This window comes from Diadema antillarum, unplaced genomic scaffold (assembly GCF_040938485.1).
Source record: "Diadema antillarum isolate AM-2024a unplaced genomic scaffold, OU_Dant_1.0 seq00000547_RagTag, whole genome shotgun sequence".
NCBI lineage: Eukaryota > Metazoa > Echinodermata > Echinoidea > Diadematoida > Diadematidae > Diadema > Diadema antillarum.
Window position 1 is genome coordinate 136018 of NW_027271493.1, and position 26105 is coordinate 162122.

General features: G+C 37.1%; 1 long non-coding RNA gene across 1 annotated transcript; it reads left to right on the forward strand.

The window, feature by feature from the left end:
* The first annotated feature begins 402 nt into the window (after positions 1-402).
* LOC139734779 (uncharacterized) lies at positions 403-3375 on the forward strand. The gene is made up of 4 exons (XR_011711175.1): positions 403-879; positions 1332-1478; positions 2237-2329; positions 2968-3375. It is a non-coding gene; the product is annotated as an uncharacterized lncRNA (long non-coding RNA).
* Positions 3376-26105: the final 22730 nt, after the last annotated feature.

Consider the following 26105-nt stretch of genomic DNA (forward strand, 5'->3'; position numbering starts at 1 on the left):
CAGCCGAATCACTGACACTGTGTTGCCAGATGAGATGGTGATCTCGATCAGTACGGTAATGAAAAATGGTGAAATTTGGTGATTTATGATTATTGTTCATTATATACGCTGTATGTAGTAAAAAGGACTTTTATTTGCCACTACATTCGAGTATCCAAACAGCTGGGAGAATATACTAGTACCACGTACACTCCCACGTCATGTGTGGTGATCATCTACTACTGTGTTCTCTAGGTAAGAAGTATGATGCGTGTACTGTTCGTGTTAAGTGTTGGTCCACTGTGACATCACACTTCTAGCTGAAGATTAGCGTGCTCATCACACGTCATGGAGATCGATCCCCCTTGTAGCAGACGATGACGGGTACCATATGTTTCAACATTGTTTTTTATGAAAGTTACAGGTGACCTTATTAGGTATTGAAATTTGGCAGAGATCATCTTTGGGTCTTTCTAACGTTAAATATGCTGATGTAGCTAAAAAAGTAATTAGGCCTACTAGCTTTTGTATTGGTGCTCACTTAGTATTTGTGTGGACAAAACAACTGCATATTGTCTTGTGGAAATGATCGAGTTCTAAATCCATTTCTGAACCTTGTGTTTTCATACTTTCCTCCAGCTTTAGATACATGACAGCTCTTTGGGAGTGGTGGTGATTTAAAGGAACTCGGTGTAGGGGTCATCATTTGGAGCACAAAGACGGATATTGATAGCTGTACAGTCTCTGTCACACGAAGAGGGTGCAGATCACCAGATTGCAAAGTACCAGATGTGGTCAACGACTAGCCATTGAATTCAGGGTTGACGAATGCTGGAAACACCGGGCCAACATCAGCGAAGGAGCCTCTGAGATATGGACTTCCATTGCACTAACCCTGCTGTAAGCTATTCTGTTGTTTTTCACGATGATTAATGAAGGGAGACTAGTTTGAAATTGATTGACATTTATTTTACATTCTAGAGTCTCAGTAATTACATTAGAGGCTACATTAAGAGACTGAATGCTTGGTTGGTTTTATTTTGTTTGAAGAAATGATTTTCAAGATACTTCATGGAGCAGTTTTGGAGCCGTCCTTCCCTCTGAAAATGGATTTCTTGACAGGTTAGTACTTGTATTTAAGAAAAAATGTGTACTGGGTACTTGCCGTATCGACAGAAGTGAAAACCATGTTATGGTCAGTCTTGAGTTGTGTAAGTAGAGCTGTTGCTTATGTCAAATATGTATGTTGAATGATTTTGCACTTCAAGTTTATAATGTAAACTAGAGGGACCTACTATCCCCATGCCATTTGTATGATTCATAAAACCATTAAATTTTACTTATTTGCCCAGGAATTCAACACACACACATCACTTCAAGGGGGAGGAGATACTTCAAAAGCTGAGGGAAGGAGTTCTGACTGTTCCGAGGAGACATCTGCACATCCAGATCATTGTAGCATATTTATTGTTGAAAATGGAAGCAGAAAACTGTACAGCGTAAGTTCAATTATTTAAGATATTATTATTATAATTATTGAAAATTGGTCTGGAATACCAGTTTCCCATTGTCATGTCTTGTACTACATTTCCATCCAATATATAACAATGTAATTTGCCTGTTCATTTTTTTTTAATTGTCTTCTCAAGTATAGACAACAACAGACTAAAATTTGCCCCCCCCCCAAAAAAAAAAAAGAAAGAAAGAAAGAAAGAAAGAAAGAAAGAAAGAAAGTAGAAGGGACCGGTAAGTATAACATTGTTAATGAAGTGATGGTTATAGATTTAAAAATAAAGACTGATATACTTGTATGAAACATGTAAACAGAGTTAACGTACAAGACTCCACGCTGACTTATTTTCTGGGTAGCCCCATCAGGCCACATGTATATTGATTTGGTAATAGTCCTAATACTTATGATATGATCATCACAATGATGAATAAAAAAGTTGGGAGTTGATGTGCCATGAAGTTCAATGGATAATCACATCTTGTATACATTTTTCTACTACCTGTGCACATTCACACTTAACCTATCTGCATGAAATTTTCATATGTATTAACTGATATCTGGCTCAAGTAGCAATAAATGTACTTGAAACAGTGGTACTGAATAGCAATAGAAATTAATGCCAAGAAAAAAACATAAAAATAGTTCAGTCCCTTAAAAGATTAAGATGAGGGCCAAATTTTTGATGTTATATATTTGCGTCGTATAATATGATTAACATTCTTCTTGCTTTCTTTTTAAATTCAGATACCCAAGTAGTGAGCAAAAGACGTTGTAGCCAAGGCAGTTGCAATGCAGTACCCCACTTTGTGAGACGCCACACAAGGTGCAAAAGGACATGTAAGTTTATACTCATAAGTTTATGTGATCTAAAACTTTTTTTAGCCCTTTTTAGCAGAAAGTTTAAGTGACATACATGGTATCTTATTCATCTAGCTTGCAAAAACTTCAATATTTTCAACTTTTCTCCAGAGCTAGTGGACAGAATTAAGCAGCCAAACTAGGAGTTGATCATCCTTGTTTAGTTAGGGGGCAAGGACCCAAAGTTTTTCAGGTCATGGGCATGACCCCCCCCCCCCAAAAAAAAAAAAAAAAAAAATGGCCTTTACAGGGAAATTGCATATATTTCTTAATTAAATCATTGTGCAAATATACAGGCAATGTGGGGACTTTTTATAATCTTTGATGTACCTTCTCATAGATGTCTAAAAAGTTTGTGTGCAGATTGGCCTGATTCCATGACTTAGGTTCAATGAACGATAACTTTAACGTAACGTAATGTAACTTGATAACCTCCAACATGCCAGTTGTGCCGTTCATTTATGATAAACCTGTTCTCGTTTTCTTCCATAAGAGTGCCACTACATGTATTTCTACTGCTACCAGATCTTCATCAGTTATAGTCAACTCTGTGCCAAAGTCAAATTTGTTGAGACTCAAGAAAAAACTTTGACTTACAATGCATTCTTATATTTCAGGAGTATACCTGTATGGCAAGGATCATGGATTCATTGAGTATCGTTTGAAGACCTTGAGGAGCTATGACACCACTCATCACCTCAGGCAGAGAGAGAGAGAGAGAGAGAGAGTAGTTGCAGCTCCCACCAAGCCCCTGACCGAGCACCATTCCAACGTAAGATTAGAAGCCCAATGAGAAGAGACAGCTACCATCGGTGTATAGGTCTAAATACCCTTGCTCTTTTTCCTCTTTTGAGATACAGTATATGCTCCTCTGACGTTGGAACTTACATTCTTGTTGAAGAGTCAGCCTCATCAGGCTCAGCGGTAGTTTAGCATGAAGCTGTTACCAGGATGTACTGCAGCACTTCAACATAAAAAGTAGAACAGGACTCGCCGATGAAAAGAGTTTCTTAATGCTTTAAATTGTTGATTGTTGTACTAGTAACTGAAAATAGTTTTGACTTATATTGTCAAGAAAAAAATCTCCTCTTCATGGCCACATGTTAATCAATACATTCATCTGTGAGGTGTTCCAAGCATATCAAAGAATGTTTGGCTTGGCATTCCGCATGATACGAACCTGGCTGCGCTCATGATTAAGCACCCCTTCTCTCCAGGCAATTCTGACTTGCTTCAATAAAATCTTTTTATGGTCTCATATTCAAGAGAGAAGTTAACTGTTGACAGACACTTGCATGTAATTTTTTCGATCTTATTAATTATTTATTTATTTATTTATTTTTTTTTGGGGGGGATGCTACAAATAGCAGCTAAATAGTAGAATCTTCCAATGGTCATCCATGCTCTTGGGATGAAGATCATGTCTCCATGTTGTGATTAAGTTACCACATACATTTGTCACCCCTTTGATTAACATTGATGCAGCACAATATGCATGTGCTCAAATTTATTGCATCCATCTTCTTTGGAGTAGGGGAAAAAAAATAAACAAAATTGATGGGAATCATTGATCCCTAGGGTTACGGGACCCAGAGTTATTTTGTACATTTTCACCTCTATGTAATTGATGTACTGTACTTTGAAAAACTTGAGGGTAGAAGCTCAACTGGTTCAACTTCTTTTTCCACAAAACATCTGCAGCCCATCATTGATAAATATATGGCGTTAGAGTAGATGGAGCCAAATAGATTAGTTCACTAATGTGCCAAGTCAAACTTATGGATAATTCTTCCCTTGACCTCGTAACAAATTATTAAGATAACCTGCAACTGACAATCATATTTTGATGTGGGTAATTCCATGAAGTTGGGGCAGAGTCCATGTAGCATCATGATATTTAAAAAATACATTTCAGCATAACTCAATATTAATTATGCTATACATTTTTTGTTTGTAGGCTTTGCATTTGCATTGAGGCCACACATTTTCCTGGAAATTTTGTGCCATTCAGACTCGATTTTGATGAAGTTATTAAACAATATGAAACAGTGTCCTGTAGCATCGTGATATTTTAAAATTTGGTCCTAAGAGACAAATCATGGCAATTAGCTTGACCAAAATTTGATGCAATATGCATTTACAAGATATGAATGAGATAGCTAAATATCTCAAATTTGCTGTACACAGTTTGAATTTTAAAAGAAAATCACAAAATGTATCATGATGCTATGCGGTGTCCTTTTTTGCAACATTTGGTGGCCACCGCTTAGCATAGTGACACATTGTGTAATTTTCTTGTAAAAGTAAAACGGTGGAAAGGAGGGTTAAGATATTTAGCTGTCTGACTAATCTAGTAATTATGCATATATCAAATTTTGGTCAAGCTAATTGCATTAATTTGTCTTTTAGGATCAGATTTTAACTATCACGATGCTACATGGACGCGTCACGATGCTACAGGACACCGTTACATATCGTTTTAATAACTTCATCAAAATTGAGTCTGAATGGCACAAAATTTCCAGGAAAATGTATAGTCTCAATACAAATGTAAAGCCTATAAACAATATATGTATAGCATAATTAGTATTGAGTTATGCTAAAATGTAACACTTTGTGCCCCAACTTCACGGAATTACTCTATAGAGTGTTTGCAGTGATGTCACAATTGCCCACCATAATGAAGTCAATTGCCTATTGAGTAAACTGACTAGAAATCAAGCCTGCATACAAAAGCTGCAGCAATGAGAGGCATGCATGAGTGAATATTGATCGCCTTTGCTATGGAAGTCACCATTATGGTGGCCAACATGACGTCACATGAAATCACTCTATAAGAAATTCAGTTTGCATGCATTAGTTGTTGCTACATCTGGCAAAACTCAGAAGGATTACAAGTGTTCAATATTGTACAATGATGCCTTATGTAAGTGAAGAAGATCAATGATATGATGCATGTTGTGTCAACTGTATTGATTGCAATTCTTTTTCCATAAATAGTAGGCCCGGTTGAGGGGGGGGGGGGCTACGAGCCCTCCTCCCCCTTTGACATTCCATGCCAAATTTCATGAAGGCATGATTATTTTGGGGGGTTATTGATTGTAATCAATAACATAAATATTTTCATGCTGGACGTGTCGCTGACAAATTTCATTGAAAAGGCAGTGAAAATCAAAAAGTAAACTAGAAATGTCGCTATGGCGACTGGTATGCCTCCGCCATAATGCATGATTCTCCTAATAGGTCTAGATAGTTCATGTGGACAATGTGTGATTACATTTTCACAAAACTGGCAAAATATTGAAATGACAAGTTTGTCACAAATGTGTTGAATGTTCACCTTCCTTGACCTTGGTTTAATTGGATGAATAGGAGAGCATGTATTTGGGGATTTAAGGACTCTAACTTGACTTTGACCCATTCATACATTTAATGCAATGAGTAATTTTCATGGTACCGGTATGGAGAAAAAGTGCAATTTCTGTACTGAATAGTATTTGTTACCATGTTCATCTGGCCTTTGACCCTAAAATTCATAAGATAATCACTTTCAGGAAGAACATGCATAGATATGCAGTAAGTTTCACGATAAATTGAGCCACTTCCGAGATATGGAGGAAAAAGTTAGTTCAGCACTTTCACTTGATCTTTGACCTTTTGACCTTTGAGGCAATAAAAAAAGAAAAAGAAAAAAAACTCTCCAGAGAATTTCTATTAGGTTACACATGCATACACCAAGTGTAAAAAAAAAATACTAATCCTGCTGGCATTGCATGAACATGAGGGAAATAGTAAAATTTTGAAGTGTTGCACTTGACCTTCGACCCCTGACCTTTGACCCCATGAACCCTACATTCTCTAGATAATCACTGCCAGTCAGTACATGTATATACTATGTTCCATGAAGATACCTTGAACAATTTTCCAATTTACAGAGAAAAAAAAGAAGTTTTAATACTTTTACTCGACGTTTTGACCTTTGACCTTTGACCTCATGACCCAAACTTTCACCAGAGAATCTAAATTGGGTAATACATGTATACACTAAGTTTCAAGAAAATATCTTCAGGCATTGCATAGATATGGTGGAAATAGTGAAATTTTATGTATTTGACCTTGACCTTTTGACCTTTGACCTTGAGCACGTGCACCCAAAAGTTGATAGGCACAACTTCACCCCCTAATACACATACATGCCAAGTTTCATTAGGATACCTCAACAGCTTTTGATAGTTACCTTGTCCACAAAATTCATTACGGACGGACGGAAAGACGGACGGACGGAAGGACGGACGGACGGAAGGACGGACGGACGGAAGGACGGACGGACGGACAACCCGAAAACATAATGCCTCCGGCACCACTTCGTGGCGGAGGCATAAAAACAGAGAAATACATGAGTAAATAGAAAAAATAGATACTTCAGAATTTTTTGATGGCACATTTTTTTTTCTCTTACATTTGCTATGGACACTAAAAAGAATATTTACACCAAAAAATGTGGCTTTTTGAAACTTTACAGCAAATGGTCTGATTCATGCTCAAATTAGCATAATTTAGCCAAGTGACTTTTTTTTTGAAAATCAATATTACCGTTTTATAAATTGTGTCACAGGCAATTTGTGTGTGGATTTTGTAATGATCGCACAGTTGATGGCCGAGGTCGGGGGGGGGGGGGGTTCCAGGGAGGCCCCCCTCTGGCTCTATCATCTACATAAATACCCCACCTAAAGACTTAAAGTCAAGACCATGCTTCTCTGATCGAGTATGTTTAGGTGTTTGTACAATGTACTTGTAGAGCATCACTGTGTTACATGACAGAGGATCCAAACTTGATTAACCATGCAGTATTGAAAATTTCTGTATTTTTGTCAATTTTTCAAAGCAATCACAATTCCTACTGCATGTGTAATTGTTTTTGTATTATAATATAGATAATGGTGACTATACTTTGCAAGTCTTTTGTAGCTTATCATTGAACATGCCATATTCACTTGTAGTCGAAAATTAAACATGTTCAGGAAGGGTACTTGTAAAATTTGTCACTTTTGCACAAACTTTATGAATTTGGCATATTTTCAGGGAAATGTGTGATGTTAATATTTCAAGAGTTTGTTCACAAAAACTGATAAGTCCATTTTTTTGAGATTTTGAAGTACAGTCTCTGTCATAAAGTACAAAATAATACATTTTAAATGATATATTGGTCACTACATATAAAGGTACATTTTTGAAGTTATGATCAAAAGAAGCAAACATTTTCTTATTATTCTCTACATTTTTCTTGACCTTAAATCACAAATATCTCCATTTGGCACATATGGACTTATCAGTTTTTGCAAACAAACTCTTCATTTGTAGAGCTTTGGGAATGACAGCTAGAATAGCATATTTACAGGGACTTTGTGATGATTATGGTGACAGTTGTTCTTAAATGATAAAAATATGTAAAATTATTATTGGCCACATAATTCATGGAAAACCAGATACTCAGCACATGAAGACTGTTTGTAATGGTGTACTGCTCTGTAGTTGAAGTGTAGATATTTCAAGAGGTATATTCCTTTCTTTTTTTCAGGTGATCCAGTGGACATCACACATTTATGAAATATAGAGAATCAGCTCATAAAAAAAGCATAACATGCATAGCATTTAGTACATTATCTTCTTATATCCCCCTCAATGCTACTCCAAGAAAGAATAAATTAATAAGAAAGAATGAAACTACAGCCATTTGGATTACTAGCTTATATTTATTCAGTTTCATGTATTGATCCAGCTCGGGTAGGAATGACTTTCAAAACTGGAACACAAAGTTGGCAATGCACTGGGCTACCAGTGGTGGATGGTTTGCTTCAAAATACATGCATTAATATTAACAAATATCTATATTATGAACGTTACTTTTTGTTTTTGTTTGTATTAGTTTGATTGGTATTCATTATCCAGAAATGGTTCCAGACCACCTACATTATTCCCAAATCCATCACCATATTGTCACTTTTTCTTCCAGGGTTGAATAACTAGTGCACTGAGTGCTGTGATAGAGATGTGTGCTCATGTAGAGTGTAATTCCGTTTGGGATTGAAAAAAGAATGAAAAAGGAGTGAAAAACCTCCGGAGTAACAAAAGAAGAGGGAAATACAATAGGAGTGAATTGAGAGTGAGAAAGGAGTGAATATCCAAGCAGAAATATTTCCGTCTTTTTTCACTCCTGGAGTGAAAAAGGAGTGAATATCCAACCAGAAATATTTCCGTCTTTTTTCACTCCGGAGTGAAAAACGACTGACAAAAGAGTGAAATACGACAGGAGTGAATTTAGAGTGAGAAAGGAGTGAACATCCCACCAAAAAAATTTCCGTCTTTTTTCACTCTCTTTTGGAGTGAAATTTCTGTTCACTCGAAATTCACTCCACTTCTAGTGATCCTTGACGTCACTACCAAGGGGAGTGAAAATCGAGTGAAAATTCACTCTTTCTTTTTTAGAGAGTATGTCAAACATTTAAGTATATATACTTTAGCAATGATTGACATGTTATAGGTCATGTGAGGAATATTAGTTTGGAAGGATTTTTTGTGGGCGTTCCGAAGTAATCTGACGAAAAATAGAAGAAAAATCGTTAAAAATATATGGAATGTTTCTAGATATTCGTTTCACCGCAAAAGTGATGTTGAGGGTATCATAAATCAACACAAATCAACATCCATTTGTATTTCAGGGGCTCTTTAAGTGGAGATGCGCTCGACTGCGCCTCGTGCGTATTACGAAAGACGCTTAGCTTTGGTATTACACAGTTGTGAATACCGGAGAGTGCGCTTTATCTTCACTAAGGTCCTCTCACCTGTGCATTCGGGAGCTTTAGATTTCGCGACGGGGACGTTCAAAGGAAAAAAAAAATGTGAGCATGTGCAAAAACGCGCATCAAGACGATTTATTTATTGTTCGCGTCGTCTGAGTTTGTCACTACGCGTTCTGGGCCCCGTTTTATCAAAAGGTATTTAAAAGTCGATTTTGAATTTCCTTACTACACAGGTTGCCATAGACTTGTATTTGAAATCAACTATAATCAATTTTAACTTTCATAAAACAGGACCCTAGGCTATTTTTACCTCCACTCAATTCACGACGCAGAGAGCTACTACATAGTTATTTCATTTCATTTCATTTCATTTTTATTTCATTTCCGGCCAAAACATATAATATGACAATTTCATATAAACAAATTAAGTACAATGTAACTATTACATTTCCAAATGAAATTTATATGCACGTCATTTGTTTACATGACTCAATAAACATACTAGCTGAAAAAATACATGGGCAAAATGTGACTGAATCATAAGAAAGAAAAGGTCGGAAATGGAGGGGACTGCTAAAGCCAAGCTTGTAGAATGCAGTCCCCTCGTGAGTCGTGAAAATTATAGTAATAATGTAACAAGACAATTTGACATAGTCCTCGGGAAACTGAAAAAAAAAACAAGTATACGCACACAAAACGCACACACAGACAAAAACAAAGCTGCTCTCTTACATACGCGAGGAAAGAATAAATAGGAGGTCAAAGGCCAGAGGGGGACATGAAGACAGAGGAAGAGAGAGAAAAGGGCAAAGGAGGAAGAGTTCAAGGGCCAATGCCAGGGCACATGAGACTTTGGTCTTACCAAGAAGTGGACTATCTATAAGTAATATATATAACAGTTATGAAATAGATTAAACAAAGTAAAGACATTAACAGCAAAGAAGTCAGTTAGCAACTTTCGAAATGCAAATCCCCAGTGATATAAGAATTGATAAACATTTTCTTTAATTTCAAAGTAAAAGTGTTAAAACTTAGAGATTCTTTTATGCTGCTGTCAAGGGAGTTCCAAAATTTAGGTCCAGCGAAGGAGAATATAGACTTTGCCAAAACCGTCCTAGAGAGTGGTAAATGGAATTCATTGATTTGTCTCGTGGGGTATGAATGTACAGTTTTATTTTGAATAAACATGGAATCAAACGCAAAAGGAAGGGAATTATTTATCAATTTGTACATAAACTGACCTAAATTCAAACAATACAAATCCTTAATTTTTAAAATATTATTTTGATAAAACAAATCGTTTGTATGACATCTCCACGACTCTCTACAAATAATACGAAGAGCTTTTTTCTGCAATAATAATATTCTTTCTAGATATGAGGAGTAAGTGTTGCCCCAGGCGAGAATGCCATAGTTCAGATAGGGTAAAATTAAAGATGAATATAACATAAATAAAACATTTTGGGGGAAATAAAATTTAACTTTATTGATTACGCCGACATTTCTAGAAATTGTACGGCAAATTGAATCAATATGCAAGTTCCAAGTGAGCTTATTATCAAGGATCAAACCTAAAAATCGAATTGAAGAAACTTCTTCTACAACTTCATTATCCAAATAAATGTTCTGAGATAACTTTTCCAAAGAATTACTAAAAAGCATACATTTAGTTTTTTGAAAATTAATTGATAATTTGTTGGCTCTAGTCCAGTAAAGTAACTTTTTTATCTCGATATTCATAGTATCAATCAATAACACAGGATCAGAACTCGAAAAGAACACATTTGTATCATCAGCAAATAATAGAAAGGAAAGAATACTTGATGAATGTTCAATATCATTGATGTAAAGAACAAATAAAAGTGGACCAAGTAAACTTCCTTGCGGTACACCACAAGTGATATCATGCATAACAGATTTATGACCATTAATATAAACAAATTGTTTGCGATTAGTAAGGTAGCTCCTGAACCACTCCAAGGCCATGCCTCGAATACCATAATGGGATAATTTGTAAAGGAGTATTTTGTGGTCAATGGTATCGAAGGCCTTGGAGAAGTCCAGGAACACACCTATAGTATGATGAAATTTATCGATGGCTTTGGAGACTTTATCTAAGAAAGTAAGGACTACATGAGATGTGTTGTGTTCTTGCCGAAAACCAAACTGATTATTAGAAATAATGTTATGCTTATTAAGAAAATCCAAAAGTCTAAAATGTACAACTTTTTCCAGTAATTTAGAGATAGTGGATAACAAAGATATTGGTCTATAATTACTGATGTCTTCCCTATCCCCTTTCTTAAAAATAGGAATAACCTTCGATACTTTCATAGCCTCGGGGACAACGCCATTACTTAAAGACAAATTAAACACATGAACCAAAGGGTCAACAACAAACTCTATGATATTTTTTAAAAGAACATTATCAATATTATCATAACCAACACTTTTTTTACTCTTTAAATTCCGAACTATATCAATTAGTTCGTTCCGGTGAGTGGGAGCAAAAAAACAGGAGCTGGGATTAGGCGTTTGTAAAAAATCAACAAATAACTTTTGAGATTTAGGAATCTTTTTAGCAAAATTATTTCCTATTTGTGAAAAATATTGATTAAAAACATCAGCTATAAACCTTGAATCAACAATTGTAAGATCATTATGTTTGATTGTAGTAATACGGGATGTTTCTTTGTTTCTATTAATGGCCGAATCAATAACATGTTTAAAATAATGTATCTGATCACTGAAATATTTTCGCTTTGCACAACGCAAAATTTGAGTAAGAACATTCTTATATGAAATATATTTATGACGAGATTCCTCAGTACGTTTGATTTTATCAGCGTAATACAAATTATTTTTTCGGTTAATTGACCGCAACAAGGACTTTGATATCCACGGGAGTCTCGGGAATCTTTTATAATTACTATTATTTTTCTTAACTAAAGGAACATACTTATCTAAGAGTAAATTCAATTTTCTCATAAATAAATTATAAGCATAATTTGGGTCCTCAGCATCATATACCTCAGACCAATCTACTGCATTAAAACCATCTTGCAACCGAGCTATATTATCTGGTGTAACTTTTCGAAAATACACTACAGAAGAATTCAAATTAAATTTGCGATTAACTGGAATATGAGTAAATATGGGGTAATGGTCGGACAAATCTGATAAAACAATGCCAGAAAAGGGTAATGGGTTGATATTGCAGAATATATTATCAATAAGTGTTGCTGAATGATTAGTTACTCTAGTTGGCTTTGTTATAAGGGGTAAAAAAGATGAGGACATCATAATATCTAATAAATTCTGAGCAGAATTTAATGTCTGAAACTTAGATAAATCTACGTTAAAATCTCTCATAATATAACAATCTTTATTGTTAAAAATTGGGTTTTGCAATAACGATTGCAGATAAGTAAAGAAATCTTGAACCTCAGAATTCGGAGGTCGGTACATGACTAATACAAGTATGTTCCTAGAACCAGGCACGTTAATTTCAATAAAGAGTGATTCTACAGCTTCACTCATGCAGTTCAATCCACTATGAATAATATAATCAAGGTTTTGCTTTATATACAGGGCAACTCCTCCGCCTTTCTTGTGCTGACGACTGTTTTCTATAAAATCATACCCGGGAAGAGAGAACGTAGGCATAGAAGTCGGACTGATCCATGTTTCACTCAGACCAATTACAGAGAAAGATGATCTATGAATGTCATTCATGAAACAACAAAAATTATCAAAATTACGATTCAAACTCCTTATATTGAGTTGCATCAACGAAAAACTTTGAGTAATTTCAGTTAAAGCTTTGAATTGATTGATTGTAAAATATTCAGAACTAAGATATTGTTCATTATTATCTTCACCAAAATTTACACTTTTAGTATGAGAATTAAAATCATAGTTTGCACAGAAACGTTTACTGTAGGATTCATTTGTTTCATGAGTTACCGAACCATGATTAAACATATCAAAAAAATCATCATTGTTTAGAGAGTGATAAGGAAAATTCACAACCTGAGTCGTACTATCCATCATAAATAGATTGCATTACCACATTCGTTGATGGTAAGAATAAGAGTGCATTCAAGTGTATGAGGCAAAGACCCAGAGAGAAGTGGAGGAGGAACAGGGGCAGCAATATACGGTATGCAGGAGAGCGGCGCATCGACATTTTAAACTCGCAAGACAATATGACTAGACAAACACACGAAAAAAATAAACGAAACAAGGAATACATTTTACACTTTGGTAGGAGTAGAAGCAATGAATATAAGCTACACACTCGACATTTAGGAACTGCCGCCACTCGTTAAAATTGATGAATGTCTGGAGGGTACAAATGCAGTGGAATACACTGGAATGTAATGTAAGGACTGTGATACAATACTCAAATCTGCGACTTACAAGTAAGATATCCCGCATTTCTAACACGGTGTCTCAATGTTATAGTTTGTATCAAAAAATATATCTTTTCCAAATTATATCTGTTATCAAGCATGTCAAATAAACTTCATTAATAAACAACCTTTCCGTTTAGTTTATTATATCCAACAACAACATCTAAGACAACGACTCTTATAAAGACTCTTGTAACAGTATGCATACCAGAAGAGTATCATAACATAAAGGTTACTTTAGCTCAGACGATCAGAAGGTTGGTGTCAAACATTGCATTCCTACTATTCATATAATTCATTAGGGATTTAGTTAGAGTGAATGGAAAAAAGAGCCTAGATTGAGATCTACATACTGCCTCAAGCTATCCAAAACCATAGAAATTTACTAAGTGTTGTATAATAACTGCGGAGCAATATTAAAATGTAGGTACAAAAAAGAAGAAGAAAAAACACGACACAAATAAGGATACCGAAGCTGACACTACAGACAGCCAACTTGCTATATACACGTATTCAATAGCAAATAGAAGCAATATACATGTACAGTATCATAACGTACAAACTGGCTTTAGCTTGAACGATGGGTGTCAAACATTACATTCCAACTATTCATAACTCTCATTAATCATTTGATTTAATAGGGTGGAAAAGATAAGGCACCCAGTTGGTTACCTGCATACCGCCTCAAACTATCTGAACCATAGAAGTTAACTGACTGTTGTATATTATCTGCAATGTTGAAATGTGGGTACAAAATAAAAATGCAACTGCCTCTACACTCATTCCCGTTAATAAAGGTACTGTAGCTGACTGCAGAAACCCATCTTGCTATAAATAGTTCAATCTCAAATATTTGGAGTAATAAAAATTATCAGTTATAATCCTGACAATATAACAAGCTCACAGATATACATTGTAAAGCAAATTGTGTTTATACGATCATAATATGGGCGCGCCATTTTACTTTGGAGTGTGTCTCGCTGTAATCTAAAGCTATTTTTCAACAAGACGCAAGGGGAGAGGAGAACGTCTCAAACGCATTTGTCGTCTCAAACGTCCGCCCGCAAATTTAAAGCTCCCTACTAACTTGTGTACTGGCAACCTCTCTTATACCGTATTACTCACAGCATGTAAAAGGAAAAGAGAAAATAATAATGGGGGGTTCTTACAGCTATGACACAAGGTTCAGGAATAGCTTTGGTAGTAGATTAAAAGAGATACTATAACTCCAGTATTCTATTACTGTTGTAATATGATTAAAGTATCTAATGTTGTGATAAGTGACTCGTACATCAGGAAAAGCAGAGTCCTCAGTAATTGTTAATAACCCGTATTACGCTAAGGGTTAATGTGAAGAGGTTATGATCATCGTATAGCATATTATGCATTTTCTGTAGGCAGACAAGTGATATGCTAAAGGATTCAAAGCGTAATGGAACGAGTGCTCGATGGTCTAATACAAAATCAATTACGGACGGACGGGTGGACGCCAGAAAACATAATGCTTTCGTGGTGGAGGCCTAATAATTCAAATTTGTTATGAAAAACTGTAAATGATCTCTTTGGAAAGAACAGCACATGCAGGTAACACATACTTGTTAATTCATTTAAATGAATGAAACAATGATTAATGATCTTAACAAAATATAGGTTTTCCCATCTATTTTCGCACTTTTGTCATTCAATTTCAAAGATTTATTATTCAATTTCGTCCCGAGAAGCACGTGGAATGCAAAATCCTAACTTCAATTTCGTCAATTGTTATTGTAATTCGTTTTTCGTCAAACATTTTGAAGAGATAGCATTCAGAATTGTCTATTGTCATTCAAATTCATCCCTCCCGCTGACGGATCGCAGAATGTGAAGATCAAAGTCGTTTTTGTTCACACAATTTCATGAATTTTTCATTCAAATTAGTCAGATGTTGTTGATTCTTTATTTTGTTAGTGAAGCAACTTTAAGCCTACATATTTTTCCTTTCTCACGTAAATTTTATCGTTAAACATTATTCCCTAAACATTTGCTTAGACAATACACACGAAAAACATGACTGCAAACCAAAATTGATTGAAGGATAAACATGATAAACGACAGTCAAAAGTCATAACCCAGGACAGTATGTCAGTGTCACATTTGAACTTTAACTCGTAATGTTCAGGTTTTCCCATCATAATGCATGAAGCAAACTTAAAATTTTGTACCCTGGAAAGCAGCAAACATTATTATTTTATCCATTATTAATTCTTTGACATTAAATAGGCTACAATTCTACACTTATATTTTGTCTTCAATTATGTTTGCCTAGAAATCGTTTGTCAGGGTTTTCGTTTGCGAGACGGTACGTCTGTTTGATAATATATCAGTGTGTACTCGGATTGCTCGTGTGTGTGTCTGTATCTGTGCTTCTGTGTGTTGGGGGGGGGGGGGGGGGGACTTGTGTGTATGTTAACTCCTGAATGTAAAATGTGAACAGTTACAGAAAAAAATACATGAATGACTGGAAAATCACACCGGATAGAGATATGAGACGAATATGAATGAAAATTTAACGAAAATGATTGACAAAAGACGAAATCGATCCTGCTGTTTTGAGTGCTGCGAGTGAGACTGACAAATTTGAACTGTAAATGACGAAAATGTATGCCAAATGACTAAACTGAATGGACTTTGTTTGGAAATGAACGACGAAAGACGAATTTGAAAGTAAGATTGGCCTATTCCCGACATCCTGCGACGAAATTGAAGTAAAAATTTGTGAAATTGAATGTAAAATGTTTGAAAATGAATGGGAAAACCTATAGTAAATACTTTAGATTACTATTTTGCCAAAATATGTTCATATTTAGCAGCTGAACCCAGTACCACACGTTTCCAACACCTCCTAACAATTAATTATGTCTTAACCCAACTAATGTTAAAATAAATTTAGTCAAACAATTTCAGTCAAGGAATTCCACAGGACATGACAATAGCAGCGTATATTATAGGTTTTCCCATTCAAACAAAATGTTTGACGAAAAACGAATTACAATGACAACTGACGAAATTGAAGTTAGGATTTGCGTTCCATGAGCTTCTCGGGACGAAATTGAATAATACATTTTTGAAATTGATTGACAAATGTGCGAAAATAGATGGGAAAACCTATAAAAAATAAATTACACATCCAGTAACTCGTATTTGTTCACTGTCTACGGACAAATTTCACGATTTCCTCAAATTTGCTTAAGTTATTCTCATTTATTGAATTAAAGATGGTCTTTTTCACTTGAAATCACAGACAAATATCCAAATATAATCCCAAATTCGTGCATTATACAAAGATTAATGTTTCACCATATCTTTTATTAAACAATAACCAAAATATTGATTCCCAGTTAGTTTGGTTTCAGAAAAAATAACAATACTCCACTGATTACTCAATTCTTAGTTTGCATGACCAAAATGATTCCAGCAGAGGCTTTTCAATAGGAAAGTACACAATAGTGGTATATATTTATGGACCTATCAAAATATTTACATTTATAGTTGCCCATGATAACACATTTATGACGTGCCGTAGGTCCTAGTTTATTTTTTTTTCTTCACCTTCTTTTTTTCCTTCCCAATTTGACTTTATGTCAATTGACATTGGTTCGTTTTATTTTGTTTTATATCAGTTTGTATAGCTTATAATTCGCTCTCTTTTGTGTTTTCTGAGGTTTCCTATATAGTACATATACGTTCCCTTCTATATTTTGATAAACTTGTACTGTATGAGTATATATACATTTAAAAAATACAAATGTAGTTTCTTCATCCATCTGTTACTCATTTTCAGATGAACTTTGTGTAAATCACGGTTTTTGTTTTTCTGGTGTTTTGTTTTGTTTTTGCAGTTAATATCAAATGTCTTCTGGTAAAACATGGTTTGTAATTTCTCTGTTTATTTGATGGGAATGAAAATAAATTTGCATTTTGAATCTTGAATCTTGAATCTTGAATATTAAATTGCCCATTTCTGGGTTTGTTCGTTTTTAAGTTGTTATTTTGAGGCCGCCATCACTATCAGGCATCAGCTTATGACGACAGACTTCTGCATTTTTTTTTCTTTCTCAAACAGATTTCTTTGATTACATTGTGTTTGTTTGAAAAACATGATTTTTACGCTTGAAATTTATTACATACTTTTTGGGCTTGAAAAGACAAGTGAACTAAATTATAAGTGATTTTCATGGAAAATGCAGAAACATAGAGAAAATAACCTGAAACTATCATCACCTGTTCCTTGCTACTTTCTCATTTATTGTGCAAAATACAACAAAATACAACAGAGGGTTGCATTTGTGTTTAAAGGACATCCATGCAATATCTGATTCCTTTTCAGATGCTTTTATTGGTGTATATCGCTGTCGGCACGCTGTCCTTCGCGGCAGGTAAGATAAAGAGCGCATCCGCGAAGCCAGTAATTCCTTGAGTACGTAGTCAAAATGATATAAGTCCTCTAGTCTGTCAGTGTCTGTGTCAGATAGTGACAGTCTCAAGCACGGCTACGATGTCTGTTTGATATCTTCATTGTTTAGACTATCGAGATCAAAGCATAATCATGTCGAGGAAATGCTTTAAGAAAAACCCTTATTCGCAATTATTTTATCATAATCGCTGTTGCGAATTAAATTGTACTTATACCATCAATATTGTCAGGCTTTGATAGTGTAACAATCACTACCTCTATTACGTTATCATTTCTTACATTCTTATCTACTAATGTGACTGTGAGCATTAACATAACAATACCTAATTTTCTAGATATTCATATCCTTCAAAAAGAATATGCTGAAATTTAGTATCAAAAGTTGTGCAATCATTACGCTCCCCCTCCCCAAGAAAAAAACAAAACAAAACAAAGAAAGATAAATTAAAGATTACAAAATTATCATCCCAGTAATTTCTGGTGTCATTAATCATCTATCCTTTTTGTTTAAAGGAAACCCATCACCCTGCATCAATTCTCAGCAGTCCAACCTCTGTGCATTTATCCCCACCGACCAAGCCGGTGGAGGATTTCAGCTGACGGCCAAGTACGTGACTGGCGGTCCTCTAATCCTCGCGACCATCAGTCAAGGGCAAGAGAACGTTACCGCCCAACTGTACTGCGCCTACCCAGGTAGGTGATCACCTCGGAGAAAGCATCGCGCCAAGAAGTCGGTTCTCATCTCCTTCTACATAATAGGTTGACTCAACAAATCATATTTGATCTCCTGCGAATGTAACAAACACGTTAGTAGTCAAAGGATATGGTGTTATATTACTTCACACGTCGGCTGCTGGGTTATACCCCGATACAAAATTCATGCAGGACATATTGTCATTATGGTTACTATCAATTTTCTACAATTATATCGTTATTTAAAGTCCTACTCTGTTGCTGATCCTCTTCCTCCTGTTTCTACTTCTTCTTCTACTACTACTTCTACTTCTACTACTACTACTACTTCTTCTTCTACTACTGCTGCTGTACTACTACTCCTATAGTTGTACTATACTACTTTACTGCTTTTGACTCGTGCTGAAGTTCCCACGTGGGCTTGAAAAAATTGCTCAACCAAAAGCGATGGTGCCTTATACAGCTTATATATCATTAACCAAAGTTGCTACCCCCCCCCCCCCCCCCCACTGCACCACCACCATACTGCATCATACGACAGAAGATCGTCTAGGCCATGCCTACTACTGCTACTATTCGTTTTACAGAACAGTTCCTAGTGTGGTATTTTTCTTGCCCAATCGTTCAAAATTACTTAATAGGAAATGCATGACGCCGCATGTTTATCTACCATGCATAAATACATCAATGGTTTACACACTGCGTAGTATAACCATATAGCTCCATTACTGTATACGCCATATAATACGAGAGCCTAAATTTTCACGAATCGGTAATTCCCCACAGTGGATGTTGATACTATCCTTCCTCAACACAATTTTATCAAGTATTCTGCAAATACTACCAAATAACGTTCTGATACGCGACACAACATGGGCGTCACCAGAGGGGGTGCGTTGGGTGCGAACGCACCCCCCTTCAGATCCTTAAAAAAAAAAGAAGAAAAAAATCAGTCTGCGAGCGACCTCAACGCCGGACGCTAAATAATTATTCTTTTCTATTTTTTTTTGTAATATTTTCCACCAGGGACACACACACACACACACACACACACACACACACACACACACACAAACACACACACACACACACGCACAAATCGTCGGCAAAAACAATTCGCACCCCTGGTTCTGCAGCACTGATTTTATGCATATCTATTAGTATTCTACAGTGTTTACTATTCATCGACCGTACTGTACATCCGTACGATACGGAGCACTTATACACGTTTGCATGTACGTGTGCTACTTACAAGTATGTAGGGTCTATGTACGTTACTTCTGACCAATCCATATTGCCAGCCCTAGAGCGAGCCTTAGCCTCATCAAAAAAAAAAAAAAAGAAATGAAAAAAAAAATGGAGGGGCAAGCATATCATTTTGCCCCCCCCCCCCCCTCCATGATTCCAGAGACGAGAAGATTTTCTTATCTTTTTTTTTTTGACAGAAAAACAAAAAGTTACCCCCATAACAATATTGGAGGGGCAAGCATATTTTAATTTTGCCCCCCCCCCCATAATTAATAATTCCCGAAATGAGAAGATTTTCTTGCTTTTGAAAGAAAACAAAAATGTTGCCCCCATAAAATATTGAAAGGCAAGCACGCCATTTGCCCCACCCCACATAATCATAATTCCCGCGATGAAAAGATTATCTTGCTTTTTTGTTAGAATTCAAGAAATCTGTCCAATTATTTCACCCAAAAGCAGTGGCGTAACTACGGAGGGGGGGGGGGTGCGCCACCCTCCCAATCCGCTGGTAAAAAAAAAAAAAACGACTTACCGAAATTATAGTTCAAGTGTTAGTAAACTGCTTTTGAATGAAAGGGTGATCAAGAAATAAGATTTTTTTCTATGATTTCTTTTAACCATAATTAAATAGGTATATAGTGTGAAACATTGTTCAAAAAGCCCGGACCCGACAAAACATTGTGATTCAGCGTGATTCCTGGTTGGCATTCTGCATATAAGCAGGATGTGCGCAGTGTACTCAGTACATCCGAACGAAGAGTCGCTACAATGTTGCGCAATGTGATGTAGAATGTACACCTTTGTACCTTACGCTTCGTTATATCAAAGCTATAGATCATCGATTTTGCAGTGTTGCTTTACATACTAGTCTATATAAAAATGTCTTGCATTGCCAATAAAAAGACTTGACTTTGGCTAATTCCTAACTTTTCCATATACACACACACAAACAAACACGCACAATAGTTTAGGGGATGCTCTAAAGTGCAGATTTTGGACATCCTTTCCCCGCTTGGTCACTTCGACGCCACCTCGCTGGTCATACCTCCCCCAGTCATGAACATAAACCCACACCCTTGACTACCAGTGGCGGATCCAGGGGGAGGGGAGCACCGGGCGTCCCCCCCCCCCTTTAATTTCCAAAGCGAAAAAACAAAATAATATAGTTTCAAACGGCAGTTTTTGGACAGTAATATAATGTCAAAATTTTCAAGCTCGTTCGCTCCTCTCGCTCGCATTAGTCATAATGCCATTCTCCTGAAGTTGCTGCCAGTAATTGCCGGCAGTTGCGCCTAGTGCGCCCCCCCCCCCCTTAATTTCCAAAGTGAAAAAATATAGCTACAAACGGCAGTTTGGGGACTGTAAAATGTCAAAATTTTCAAGCTCGCTTGCTCCGTTCGCTCGCATTTAATCTTTATGCCATTCTTCTGATGTTGCTGCCAGTAATTGCCTGCAGTTGCGCCCGGCGCGCCCCCCCCCCTTAATTTCCAAAGCGAAAAAATATGGCTAAGAACTGCAGTTTTTGGACTGTAAAAATAATGTAAAATTTTCAAGCTCGCTCTCTTCGCTCACTCGCATTTAATCGTTATGCAATTCACCTGATGTTGCTGCCAGTAATTGCCAGCATTTCCGCCCGGTGCCCCTCCCCCCTTAATTTCCAAAGCGAAAAAATATGGCTACAAACGGCAGTTTTTGGACTGTAAAATGTAAAATTTTCAAGCTCGCTCGTTCCGCTCGCTCGAATGTAATCATTATGCTCTCCTGATATTGCTGCCAGTATTTGCCAGCAGTTGCGCCCGATGCGCCCCCTTAAATTCTAAAGCGAAGAAATATAGCTTGTTTTTTACTATAAAATGTCAAAATTTTCAAGCTCGCTCGCTCGCTCGCTCGCATTTATTGTTACGCAATTCTCCTGATGTTGCTGCCAGTAATTGCCGGCAGTTACGCCCGGTGCGGCCCTCCCCCCCCCCCCTCCATTATTTACAAAGCGAAAAAATATGGCTCCAAATGGCAGTTTTGGGACTGTAAAATGTCAAAATTTTAAGCTCGCTCTCTTCGCTCGCTCGCATTTATTTGTTATGCCATTCACCTGATGTTGCTGCCAGTAATTGCCAGCAGTTGCGCCCGGTGCGCCCCCCTTAATTTCCAAAGCAAAAAAAGTATGGCTACAAACGGCAGTTTTTTTTACTGTAAAATGTCAAAATTTTCAAGCTCGCTCGCATTTAATTGATATGCAATTCTCCTGATGTTGCTGCCAGTAATTACCGGTAGTTGCGCCCGTTGCGCCCCCACCCCTCCTTTATTTCCCAGGCGAAAAAATATGGCTCCAAATGGCAGTTTTTGGACTGTAAAATGTCAAAATTTCCAAGCTCGCTCTCTTTGCTCGCTCGCATTTGATTATTATGCCATTCACCTGATGTTGCTGCCAGTAATTGCCAGCAGTTGCGCCCGGTGTGCCCCCCCTTAATTTCCAAAGCAAAAAAATATGGCTACAAACGGCATATAATGTCAAAATTTTCAAGCTCGCTCGCTCCGCTCGCTCGCATGTAGTCGTTATTGCCATTCTCCTGATATCGCTGCCAGTATTGTCGTTTCACACCGTCATTCCATAATCCATTTATAGGGGGTACAACCCCCTCCGGCACTTCCACACCCTCCCCCCCCCCCCTTGCTCGCTCCCTCGCATACTACCCCCCCCCCCCCCCCCCGATTAAATCCTAGCTATGCCGGTGTCCTTTCCCCGCTTGGTTTCCCTAAAAAAACAGTAAAATTCTAGGGATTGAGAGCTTACTATGTTCCAAATGTCTGTCCAAAAAATCTCGAAAACATTTAGTGTCAAAACGCACCCCTCTTGAAAAAAAGCTGGTGACGCCCCTGCACAAACAGGAACAGTACCATTGCTTTAAATTGGCGATCGTGGAGCCCTTTATTGAACGGAGAAGTGTACACGCGCACGTCACATTCACTTAATTTCGCGAATAGCACCAGACTCGCGAAATATTCGGCGTATACAGTAATTTCCACACACTCTCTTGTCCTGAATTACATTATTCCTCTATCTGCCTCCCAACAGCCTGTCTGTCAAATCCCTGTCACAATGGAGGGGAGTGTCAAGAAAGTCTGGAGGGCTTCTACTGCGCGTGCGTGGGACCCTTCAACGGGATGACGTGTACAGACAGTACGTTATACTTTTATTGATCTTCCTTTATAATTTTATACTTCTATCTTCTCACTCAAAATCGCTGGGTGCTAAAACTTAGTCCTCTAACAAGTCAATCTGCGTGTGGAATAGAAACAAAAGAGTAGAAACAATTAACTGTATTATAAACACTATACTTGCGAAAAATATAAACAAACGTTGTAAATTGGGAATAAAAGTAATTCTGTTTTACCATAACTTTCAATTTTAGTTTCAGCTTGTGTTATTGATAACTTGTGCAAATGAAGTCATAATGACATAATAACAACGTTTACATCAAGATTTAGATATAAGAGTAGTTTAGAGAAATGGATATGATTACGGATATACACGAACATACATTTTTTAAGGCATCGGTGGGGATCAAAGACCGTTATCAATCAGCAGTATATTTCACTGGGGCGCAGAGGGTTGGTGGATAACGACTCCCAATCGGAGGGTCCGAGTTCAATTCCCGCCCAGTGCGTGAAGCTCAGCTTGGACAAGATGTTTTTACCCACTGTGTCCCTCTCGATCCAGATGTATAAATGGATACCTGTAAATTGCAGGCCCCTCTGGTAGAGCAGTGGCTACCCTGGATAAAGAAGACCTTATTGTTGTTGTCATTACTATTCTTAGTATAGTAGTATCATCGTCATCGTCGTCGTCATCATCATCATCATTATTATCATAACGCTCTCTGGATGATATTGTAATAGAGACAATTCAAACGATGACTGAACGCTTAACTTGTAAAGTTCCATGACTTTTAAATAGAGTGTCATGCCCGAATCCTGTATATGACTAGTGTTTCCGTCCTTGTACGAGATATTTTTACCCACGCCGTCCCTCTTGCTGGCAACGTTGGGTAAATACTCCGATATAAAGAGACTAACCAAGGTAAAAAAAAAAATTATAGTCATTTACGAGGTTTTCTTTACGTTACAATTATTACAACATACAATGTATCACACAAATAATGCACAGATGATTATGCGTTAGCGGAGATTCAGCGCGCTCGAGGGTGTTTACAGAGGTGAAGCATTCACGAGGTGCAACCGAGCAGTTACACGATTTCAAGTTCCGTGCTCGTCCCGTGCCATCTCTCATGCAACTGATTTAAATCGAGGTCGAATAACGACGGTTGAGATGAAGGTAAGTCGAGAGATACCGAAGTCCTCGGGAATTGCGCGACGAAAAAAGTGATGACGCTTACGTGGTTATTGTTTGAATAAAAATATTTCAAGATGTAGTCACGACCGCTTATCTTTAGACGCATATGAGGAAGAATTATTAAAATGGCACAAATTTCATCCGTCCTCCAAAACATTAGATTTATGTCACGCGAACGACCATTGCATGAGCATAGACCTTGTACGTACAAAGTGCATCTATTACGGTCACAACCCCCAAAATCAGCCTGCTCGGCGACCGGTCGGCGAGTTTTTTAGCCAAAACTGGTCGGACGACCGGTGACCGACCGGTAACCGACCAGGCGCCTCTGGTTTTTGGGGCATCGGTCGTGTTAGTGTTGGTAATAGATTATGTTGACGTAGTAAGATATGGTTTGGTTACCTTATCATTTATTTAAGGCCTATTGATTGAAGAAGAAATGAATGACAAGAGATAAATGGGGAAAATTGAAATATGCAATTACATGTAAATAGGAATAGAATAATACTGTTAAATATAGAAGATATTTTGGAAAAATCTAATCTATTCTAAATTTGTTCCATCTTGGGTGTTCCTCCCTTTTGTTTTATTTCCTAATTTCTAGTTATCTGTGGTATCACGTAGCTGAGGTTTGTTTCTTGATAATTTAAGTCTTAAATCTTTTTCCTCGAGTTTTATCTACATTGATAAATAAGGAAACACCTCACAAATCACATATAGGTACACTGTACATTAATGAACACAGGTAGCTCGTGTGAAATTTCCGGCAGACACCGGCGGGTGGCCGTCGGTACGCCTACGGGTCACCGATAGATAACCTATCGATCACCTGCAGGTCGATGAGCGATTTCGTAAAAATCGGCCGGTGACCTGTGGGAGATCGTCCAGTTGCCAATGGTTGCCGATGGGGCATCGCTCGGTGACCTGCTCGGACTCTACGCGTTGCAGATCCCCATATTTCGCCAAAATTTTACTGAAATCGATCGGTGACCGACGGGAAATCGACAGGGCACTGCTTAGTCTGGGCTCCGTCCCCTTTTCCTTGGTGCGACCAAGAGAGGGCGCAAATTTTCTTATTGCGATAATTGAGAGACTGCGCGCCCATCGGGTATCGCAATCCTCGGGTGTCACGCCCTCATACGGCTTGTCGCGTACAATCACGGCTACGAGTAAAAAGAGTCCAGAAGCTAGACTACACTAGCACTAGCAGTAGCACCGAACTTGAAATCACCCAATGTAAATACGCGAGAGTGAGCTGCATCTCTACTAACGTCAAGAACTTTAACCTGTGCATTATTTGCTTTATAAAATAGGTAGAATGTTAACGGCATTTTTAACGTAGGCTACCTTATGAGTAAATTCCAGTCAGCTGTAAGTACAGCTTGTTTTGGATATCTCAGCCTGTTCAAAGCCAGTTTTCATCTCGTAAACTTTCCATTCATCTACTAGCTTTCTTTTTTTTTTTATAAGAGATTCCTCATTCAAATTCATCTAACGTCGATGCAGGGTAATTTGTCAATCAGTTGCAAAGATTCCTCATTATCTCTGAAAATTATCATCAAGAAGAAATGAAGAGTTTTATTTGCAAAACCGATAAGTCCATTTTTGAAGATTTTGAAGTACGGTCTCTTTCATAAAGTACAAAATAATACCTTTTAAATGATATATTGGTCACTACATATAAAGGTACATTTTTGAAGTTATGGTCAAAAGAAGCAACAATTTTCTTATTATTCTCCTTATTTTTCTTGACCTTTAATCGCAAATATCTCCATTTGACAAATGTGGACTTATC